Genomic DNA, 10,010 nt, shown 5'->3' with positions numbered 1-10,010 from the left:
GATTGATTTTAGGAGGGGTGGGGGGAGGCGACAAAACAGCGGGGTCGTCGCTCCCATCGGATTAGGGAAGTATGAGGAACAAAGTCGGCCGTGCCCTTCCAAAGGAACCGTCAAGGCATTTTGCCTGAAGCAATTTAGAGAATTCACGGAAAACTAAATCAGGATGGCCAGACGCGGGTTTTGACCGTCGCCCTCCCGGATGCGAGTCCAGTGTGGTAACCACTGCGCCACCTCGCTCGGTCCCTCGCTTATCGATTAAGAGCAGCGGCGTTTTCGTGGAGTTGTCAGTGCTAGTAGCCAAGCAGCACTGCGTGAAATGACGCAGAGATCAATATGGGACGCACGACGGACGTATCCGTTAAGACAGTGTGCGAAATTTGGTGTTAATGGGTTATCCTAGCAGTCGACCGAAGCGAGTGCCTTTGCTGACAGCACATCGCCTGCAGCGCCTCTCCTGAGCCCGTGCCAATATCGGCTGGACCCAACACGAAAGTCGTGGGTTGGTCAGATGAGTCTCGATTTCAGTGAAGAGCAATTGATGATAGGGTTGCAGTGTAGTGCAGACCCCACGAAGCCATGTACCTAGGTTGCCAACGAGGCACTGTGCAACCTGGTGGTGGCTCAGCTGTGTTTATATGGAATGGGTTGGGTCCACTGGTCGAACTGAACCAATCATTGACTTGAAATGGTTATGTTCGGGTATTTGGAGCTGATTCATAGCTACTGACGGACTTTTTATGAGTGACGATGTGCCATTTCACCAGGCCACTTCTGTACGTGGTTAGACTCAAGACGTTTCTGGACAACTCGAGTGAATGATCTGGACACTCAGATCGCCCACCACGGGTCGTAATCGAGAGGTCAGTTCGTGCACAAAATCATGCACCGGCAATTATGGATGGCCTTAGAGGCAGCATGGTTCACTGTTTCTACAAGGAACTACCAATGGCTTTTTGAGTCCCTGCTACGTTCCAGTTGCTCATCTACGACGGGCAAAGGATGATGATGATGATGATGATGTCTGGTTTGTGAGGCGCTCAACTGCGCGGTTATCAGCACCCCTACAAATTCCCAACCTTTGCTCAGTCCAATCTCGCCACTTTCATGAATGAAGACGAAATGATGAGGACAACACACAGTCATCTCGAGGCAGGTGAAAATACCTGACTCCGCCGTGAATCGAACCCAGGGCCCCGTGCTCTGGAAGCGAGAACGCTACCGCGAGACCACGAGCTGCGGACACGGGCGAAGGAGGTTGGATACATTATTAGGAGTTATGCCATGACTTTGGTCACCTCAGTCAAAAGGAGCTTCAGGAGAGGGATGAAATATAAGCGTAGCCCTCCAACTTTTGGGGTGAGATGAAAAAGCAGAGGATATTTGACATCGAACTTTATCGAAAGCGTCTCCAGTACACGAGTAGACATCAGGAATAAATGTGTTACCCTGTTGCAATTCGGACGATAAGGACATGCGCTGACGGTGGAATGCACGAAGAGTCCGTTTCACCATCCTCTCAGCTTATTTCACTTAATATTCGCCCGTAAATTTTTCCACTTCATCGCAAAGAGTGTCTAATGCTCCTCGCCGTGTCAAAGTATTTTTCTGCCCGCCACTGGTGCGAACGCCGAGGTCCATCGCGTTCTCGGCACTCGGTCCGAGCGAAATTAACTGTTGCCGCTGCTGCAGTGTGATGACGACCTGCCTAGAGCGCCGGCACTGCGGAAGTTTTTTCATTTGCCAACTAGCGTGGCGGCGGCGGTGGCGGCGGCGGCGGCGGTACGCCCGCGCGCGTTTCATTGCAGTCTGGCCGGCGCTACAAAATGAAACACAGACGTGCGCGCGAGCGCACACACAGTGTCGGGAGGAAGAAATTTGCAAGCAGCTCGTGCGGAATTCTGCAGCGGTCTGCGCCGGGGAGAAAAGCGAAGATGTGGCGAATCCGGCACGCAGCTGCGACGCCAGAGGCGGCGGCGGCGGAACAAATATAAATTCATATGAGAGGCGTGACGCGCATCGGGACGGCCAGCCCGGCGGTGTATCCGTCAACCCAGGGCAGCGTATTGCCGCGGCTGGCTTTCGATCGCGCGTGACGTGGGAATTAAATCCTGGCGCGGTAAAAGGCGCCGAACGCGGGGGACAGAAATGAAACTGTGGCGACGGCTGCAGAATGAGGACGACGTACTCGGGAGTATTGTGGCGGAGGAGAAAAAGAAACTCACTCAGCTGGTATTGGTCCTCAGTTTCTTGTGCCGCTGAGACTCGCATTTGTAACTAATCATCTCTGTATACGAAGTGCAATATCCTGACTGGCTGACTGACTGATCAGCGCCCAGCCCAAACCGCTAAGGATAGAAACTTGAAATTTATAGAAGGTTTGGGTATTACATCGTAGGCGTCGTTTACGACGGGATACTTCGAAGTTCTAAACCTAAGGGTGTGAAATAGGGGATGAAATGTTTTCTTGAAATATATCGCTTGATAGAAAGATTTCCGAACAACCCGAACCGCAGGTTGCTCTAACCCGCCCCTACTCCACAAGGGAAAAACGGACCTCCCAATTCATAAATAACCATCTTCCCGCGGGTGGGCAAACGGAGAAGAATGGTGGGACGACCCCAAAACAAAGCGGCTACTGACCTCACCAAGACAACAAGTAGAATTTGACAAGTAAATGAAACAACATATCACCAATCACTTAACTTCTAATAAACTGCGATTTCTCGAGAAGACCTGGCGCAGCATCCCCAAATCGGTCTCCCGAACCGTCCACTGCCAGCCGTTTCAACGGACGCAGGAAGGCGCGCCGATCTCCCGTCTCACGGCGTCGCAGCTCGCACCGGCCAGACCGATGTCGTGGGTTGACTCCTGTTGCTCTCGTGTCGGCCGCGAAGCCACTACCCCTCGCTATACGGCGCGGTCTACTGGACTCACGTGGCGACCTCACATGCGCCGGCGCCGACGCTCAAGGCGGACAAGTCATCTTGTGTCTCAGTGCGCGACCGACCAACCGATCGATCCAACCGCCAATGACAATTGCCTGAGCAACTCGAGCAGACTGGCGACCTAACGCGCAGACTGAGATACAGGAACTAAACCCCGACCGGGCGACCACTCGCTGAGTTCTCTTGCTGACGGAGTGAAAGACTCTCATTTATCCGGATTTAAAGATTGCTCCGAACGAAAGACATACTAACACTCCGGACGACAGACAGACACTAACTGCCCCACAAATTCGGACGAGAGACAGACTAGCAAGCTGGGAACGAGAGACTGACCCCAAACTGACTCCAGATTCACCCAGACTGACCAACTGGCGAGCTCATAGCGCCCCTTAAATGCACGTGAACAGGCATCCTTTCCCCTTTTCTACGAAAGTGAGGCACCAAAGCTACGATTGCAACAGCGGCACCACCGCCAGAAACCGAGGCGACTGCTTTACACAACGTGCTGCGGCACACTCTTCAAAACAGCAATTTTTACCACGGCTCATCGCTATTGAGGTTATTTGGAAGTTGGACCTACGAAAATTGGTATTTGGTTTCTCGATCAGAAATAAAGAAATACATGTTTCAGCACTTTTCGAAATTTAGCTCTATAGTGGCGAAATAGTGGGTGACAGCTTTTTTGAAAATATATGATTATTAAAGAACTACTAAAAACACGCCAGGTCAGCCGGAGTGCTAATGCGCTGCTTCCTGGACTCGGATAGACCCGCCGGCCCCGGATTGAATCTGTCCAGTGGATTACTGGCGTCGGGCGGTGTGCTGGACAGCCTGGATGTGGTTTTTAGGCAGTTTTCCACATCCCGCTAGGTGAATACCGGGCTGGTCCCCACCTTCCGCCTCAGTTACACGACTCACAGACATCTGAACACATTCGCACTATTCCATGGATTACGCTAGACGCAGACAGCTGGAGAACACTAATTCCGTCCCGGGGCGTACAGGGTAGTGGCAGGAAGGGCATCTGGCCACCCCTTAAAAAGATTAACCTCGCCAAATCCGATTCTAACCATGCCGACCCTGCTTAACCACGGGACAAAGGCATCAGCAAAAGAAGAAGATGAATTAAAGAACTATTAAAGTAATAAGCTATATCAATGAACATTGATATTTGACTTTTCAGTTACAAATAAAAAATACCTGTTGGAATGTTTTTGGAAACTGAACCCCTAAGGGGGTGAAACGAGAGACGAAAGTTTTTATGGAAATATTTCGTTGTTCAAGCATTTCTGAAGCTACGTCTATGCAAGTTGAAATTTGGCTCCTCCGTTAGAAACAAAATAATGCGTGTTTCACTGTTTATGGAAATTCAACCTCTATGGGGGTGAAACAGGGTCAGATTGATTCACTGGCTCATCATGGTCCAGCCTAGACCGCTAAAGAAAGAAACTTGAAATTTGGAGAAGGTGTGGATCTTACACTGTAGGCATCGCTTAAGAAGGAACTATCCGAAATTCCACTCCTAAGGCGGTGAGATAGGTGAGGAAAGGTTTTTGAAAATATAGCACTTTTAATGTAATTCTGAAGCTAGAACTAGAAAAAATTATTATTTCATTTATGAGTCAGAAAATAAAAAAATACGAGTTTCAGTTTTTTTTTTTTTTTGGAAATTGAACCACCAAGGGATTAAAATAATGGATGAATTTTTTTTCTGAAAATAAGTAATTACTAAATAACTGCTGAAGAATTTTTAGGGATGCATCTATGGCAATTTGTATTTGACTTCTTGGTTAGCAATAAAAAAAATACGTGTTTCAGTATTTTGGTAAAATTCAACCCCCTAAAGGAGTGCAATAGAGGGTGAAAATTTTTAGAAAATATATCGTTTCATTAAAAAAGTTTTGAAGGTAAAAACTGGTGTTAAATTTCTCGGTTAGATGTAAAGAAATATTCGTTAGGGGGTGAAAGTTGCCATGATAAAATCTCCAAAAAACGCAAAAGGTATGATTAACAAAAACTTTGGACTCTAGCTGCCAGCATCACATTTTGGTCAGAAATACATTCGGAGAAGAACATGCTTGTATGCCTTTAATTAGCGGGTAAAGCTTAGAAGGCGTGAAAAATACAAAAATTCGAATCAATAGAAACAAAAAACAAGAAAAGAAATCTGCAGAGCATACAGTATATACGAGCGAAACAGCGGTCGCTAAGGTAGTCTTAAATATACGCAGTGCAATGCGTGTGAGTGGACCAACATAAACTGAAAACTGTGTTAAACTTCTTAATTCGTAACATCTTTTCATCAGCCTTCTCAGTAGTTTGATATGGCCACCAAGACTTCCTTTCCTGTGCCAGCTTGGCTCTGAGCACTATGGGACTTAACATCTATGGTCATCAGTCCCCTAGAACTTAGAACTACTTAAACCTAACTAACCTAAGGACATCACACAACACCCAATCATCACGAGGCAGAGAAAATCCCTGACCCCGCCGGGAATCGAACCCGGGAACCCGGGCGCGGGAAGCGAGAAGGCTACCGCACGACCACGAGCCTGTGCCAGCTTCTTCACCTCACAAGCAACTGCGCTCGAACGAACATATCCCTTTGTAATTTTGGTCACAGAAGCATTACGTAACTCTCAGTATTCAGACGAGAGTAGTTTTTCTGTAATACTCTGCAAAGATCCTCCAGATGTCACTCTAGACGCCAACATAGGGGCCAAACACAATGCACATATCTTAACTATAAATGCATCTGAGGGCTTCTAGCAAAACCAGTGAGTACAAAACGCACAGTGAAGTACAAGATGATCATTTGTCGTAGTCCAACATTTTACGAGGACGTTCAATAGGGAATGCAAAACGTCTTTTTCTGAAGGCAGGTTGATCATATTCATGATCCCAATAGCCATTATTAGGTCCCACTCTTTTGGCTGCAAATCCCTAGTTTTCAACCGAATCTCCATTCAATTGGACGGTTTACGCCATTTTCTCGGACGATGTGTGGCAGCATTCCATGGAGTGCTCTATGTTTCCGATTCGGAGTGATGAGGCCATGTTTAGTCGCATGTGACAGTGTTCTACAGAAGATTATCATGATCAGCCTCCTAACGAACAATGAACACGGCACAAATGGTTCGTTCCTATTTTCGTTGTTCCTTTAGGCGGCAAGAAACGCAGCGCGGACGCAACTTTGACTGCCTCAACTGGTGGACGATTGTACCAGCACTACCAACAGATAGGTCCTGTAGGGCAGCGAGGTGTTTATTGTGATCCACCGCCCACCTCTAATGAGAGTGTCCGCACGACCCAACATTGCAAGAGTCACAGCTGTATACGGCCGGCCGGTAAGCGTGACATAGGACAGGTTCACGCGACCTTGTTGCGATGATCGCAGACGCCTCGCCCAACGACTTCCTGCGTTTTTTTTTTATTGGAATATCTGTGTAGACATTCTGCAAGCGCCTTTACGTATCTGCATTTTCCGCCAAAAGACACTCAACGACAGTTCTCTCGTTGGCATTCACCTCTGTTACAGACACCATTTCGAAGGCTACTTGTTGCGTTGCCTCCTATCAGGACATCATTAAACGGCTGAAGAAGGAAAATTCCACGATCTCCGACAGCAAATTCATCGGGTTGTCAACCGACATTCGCCGAGTAAAAAAAAAAGTTTTGCATTACTTACTGTACGCCCCTCGTTTATTTGGTGACAGACTATGCTGAAGTGTAACCCGAGGCCTAGGTGAGGTTGGAGGGTAATAGTTAGGTTGCGAGGTGGCAAAGTCAACGAATGTGAAATCATAAAGATACCTATAGTTCCGCTTAATTTCATACGTTAAGCATAGTGGTTTTTGGTAGGTCTATGTCCACCATTTTCATGCCTTCGTGGGTCAACTACAGTGGTGGTATCGAAAGCTTAATTTAATCCAGAATTGTTTTCCAGCGGCATTTGAATGGTCATCAAGTAACAAATCCAGTTGTTACCAAATTTCCAAACATATAAGTTTATAACCCCACTCAGTCCCCAGGCCTCTCAATTCAGAACTACTCTGAGGTGAGATATGTCAAAGGATACCTCCTAACTTCGGGTTGGACCTCCTTTTCCCTGGTGTAGTGCGTGACCTCGACGAGAAATGAACTCAACAAGTGGTTGAAAGTTCCCTGCAGAAATATTCATCCGTACTCCCTCCATAGCCGCCCATAGCTTCTAAAGCGTTGCCGGTGCAAAATTTTGTGCATCAACTGAGCTCACGATTGCATCCCATAAATGTTCGATGGCATTCATGTCAGGCTACATGGGCGGCCAAATCACTCGCTCGAATTATCGAGTACGTTTTTGAAAGTAGGCAACGGCCTTACCGCAGTGGACACAGCGGTTCCCATCAGATCACCGAAGTTAAGCGCTGTCGGGCGTGGCCGGCACTTGGATGGGTGACCATCCTAGCCGCCATGAGTTGTTGCCATTTTTCGGGGTGCACTCTGTCACGTGATGCAAATCGAGGAGCTCCGGTCAAAGAAAACCATCGTAACGACCGTGAGAGTGGTGTGCTGACCACACGCCCCTCCTATCCGCATCCTCAGCTGAGGATGACACGGCCGTCGGATGGTCCCGATGGGGCACCTGTGGCCTGAAGACGGAGTGCTTTTTTTGAAAGTAACCGCACCAATTGTGGCCCGGTGAAGTAGCACATTGTTATCCACAAAAATTCCATCTTTGTTTGGAGTCAAGACGTCCATGAATGACTGACTACAAATGTTCTCATAGTAGGACATTTCCAGTCAATGAGCAGAGGACCCAGTCCATTCAGTATAAATATAGCACACAGTACTATCGAGCCACCGCCACCTCACACAGTGCCTTGTTGACAACTTGGATCCATGGGTTCGTGGGGTCTGCGCCGTGCTCCAACACCACAGTCAGCGCTTACCAACTGAAATCGTGACACATCTGACCAGGCCACGGTTTCCAGTAGTCTAAGGTCCAAACGATGTGGCCTCGAGAGGAGGACAGGTGCTGCAGACGATGTCGTGGCGTTAGCAAAGGCACTCGAGTCGGTAGTCTGCTACCATAGCCCATTAACGCCAAAGTTCGCCGCACTTTTCCTAACGGCTACGTTCGTCGTACATCCCATGTTGATTTCTGCGGTTACTTCACGCATTGTTGCTTGTCTCTTAGCAGTGAGAACGCCGCTGCCCTCGGTCCTTAAGCGAAGTTCGCTTTCGGTGGTGAGAGGTAAGACCAGAAATTTCGTATTCTCGGCACACGCTTGACTCTGTGGATCTCGGAATATTGAATTCCCTAACGGTTTCCGAAATGGGATCTCCCATGTGTCTGGCTGCAACTACCACGCCGTGTTCAAAATCAGTTAATTCGCTTTGTGTGCCCATAATCACGTCGGAAAACTTTTCGCATGAAACAGCCAACGTGAATACAAATGATAGCTCCGCCAATGCACCGCCTTTGTACACCTTGTGTACCTAATACCGCCGCCTTCTGTATATGTGCATATCACTATCCCATGACTTCTGTCATCTCACTGTACTTGATTTCGCTAACACGTTCGTTCCCGCTCGCTGACGTTATAACAATATAGCATCCTTCCCCGTTACATGGGACACACACCGTAGGAAGTACAATAGGGGTGTTTTTCCTTTTTCTTTTTTTTTGTTATTGTGGTAGGTGCAGAACCACCGAATACAGACCACCACCGAAGTTTCATACGGTTGAATATCAGCTTTTGGCGTAGGAAGATGCAGGTTACCTTTCCCCATGTCAGAACCGACATCGCATCCAGTTTCGATGCTCTCCCTTAGACTTTCGCTCTAACGAGAGGCATTTTCGGGCGAAGAAAAGTTTAATCTTGGAGAATGGAGAAGCACCTTGCGCCATGCCAGAGCCGGAGCAGATCATGAATTATGCAAAAAGGAAACGTCCGGAGCAGAAACGGATGGCTAGTTCCCCCCCTGTGATACCGTTACTAGGTAGGCAGATGCCATGATCGGCCTCGGTGTAAAGCTGAATAGCCGCGCGGCTTAAGTGCAATCAGCGATTGAGATCGCAAAGTGCCCGCGGCGTGTTCCGTTAATGTGGGGGCGTGGTTAGAGCATTTCCCTCCCCCCCCCCCCCCCCACACTCTCTCTGTCCAATGACGCGGTGTAATTGCACAGTGTGAACAGCTGCTCCCAACACTCTCCTGATATTCGCATTTAGTTTCACGGGAGTCTTTATTATGGGCGAGGCAATGTGGGATCGATGGAGCTGATATCAACAGTGGCAGTTGGATTATATTAGGAACTATCTCATCACCCGCTGCTTCGCTAGCACACTGTATGGGTTTTTTTCCGAATGTACTTCTGACCAAAAAGGGATTCTGGTAGCTAGAGCCGAATGACTTTATTAATCCTGCCTTTTGACTTCGTGTGGAGATATTTCCATTGAAACTTTCAGCCTCTAACACACATTTCTTAAGAAGTCATGTACCATTTTTCATAGATGCAGCATTAAAAAGGTTTTAATATAATAATTTTCAAAGACACTGCAACATGTAGTTTTTATTTCCCACCGAGAAGTCAAATACCGTCTTATGCGGCATTTTACTTTCCAGTAAACTATCACCCACTAGTCTACACACTTAGTGGCTGAATTTCCAAAAATTACGAAACTCGTACTTTTTTTTAACTTCTGACCGGGAAATCAAACGCCAATTTTCGTAGTTGTAACTTCAAACTCAACAGCGATATACTTTCTAAAATCTTTCATCCATTATCTCACCTCCTTAGGGGGCAAATTTCGAAAAAACCATCTACATCTACATGGTTACTCTGCATTTCACACATAAGTGCCTGGCAGAGGATTCATCGAACCATTTCCATACTACTTCCACTTTCGAATGGCTCGTGGGAAAATGGAACTCCTAAATCTTTCCGTTCGAGCTCTGTTTTCTCTTATTTTATTATAATGATTATTTTTCCCTACGTAGGTGGGTGTCAACAAAATATTTTCGCATTAGGAAGAGAAAGTTGGTGATTGAATCTCGCCGCAAAGAAAACCGCTGTTTCAGT

At 47.4% G+C, this 10,010-nt stretch overlaps 1 pseudogene; it reads left to right on the top strand.

The window, feature by feature from the left end:
- The first annotated feature begins 7,293 nt into the window (after nucleotides 1-7,293).
- LOC124552794 lies at nucleotides 7,294-7,411 on the top strand (annotated as a pseudogene).
- Nucleotides 7,412-10,010: the final 2,599 nt, after the last annotated feature.

Source organism: Schistocerca americana, chromosome 10 (genome assembly GCF_021461395.2).
Source record: "Schistocerca americana isolate TAMUIC-IGC-003095 chromosome 10, iqSchAmer2.1, whole genome shotgun sequence".
Taxonomy (NCBI): Eukaryota; Metazoa; Arthropoda; class Insecta; order Orthoptera; family Acrididae; genus Schistocerca; species Schistocerca americana.
Note: the sequence above shows the minus strand (reverse complement) of the source record. Positions and strands in the feature narration are given on the sequence as shown.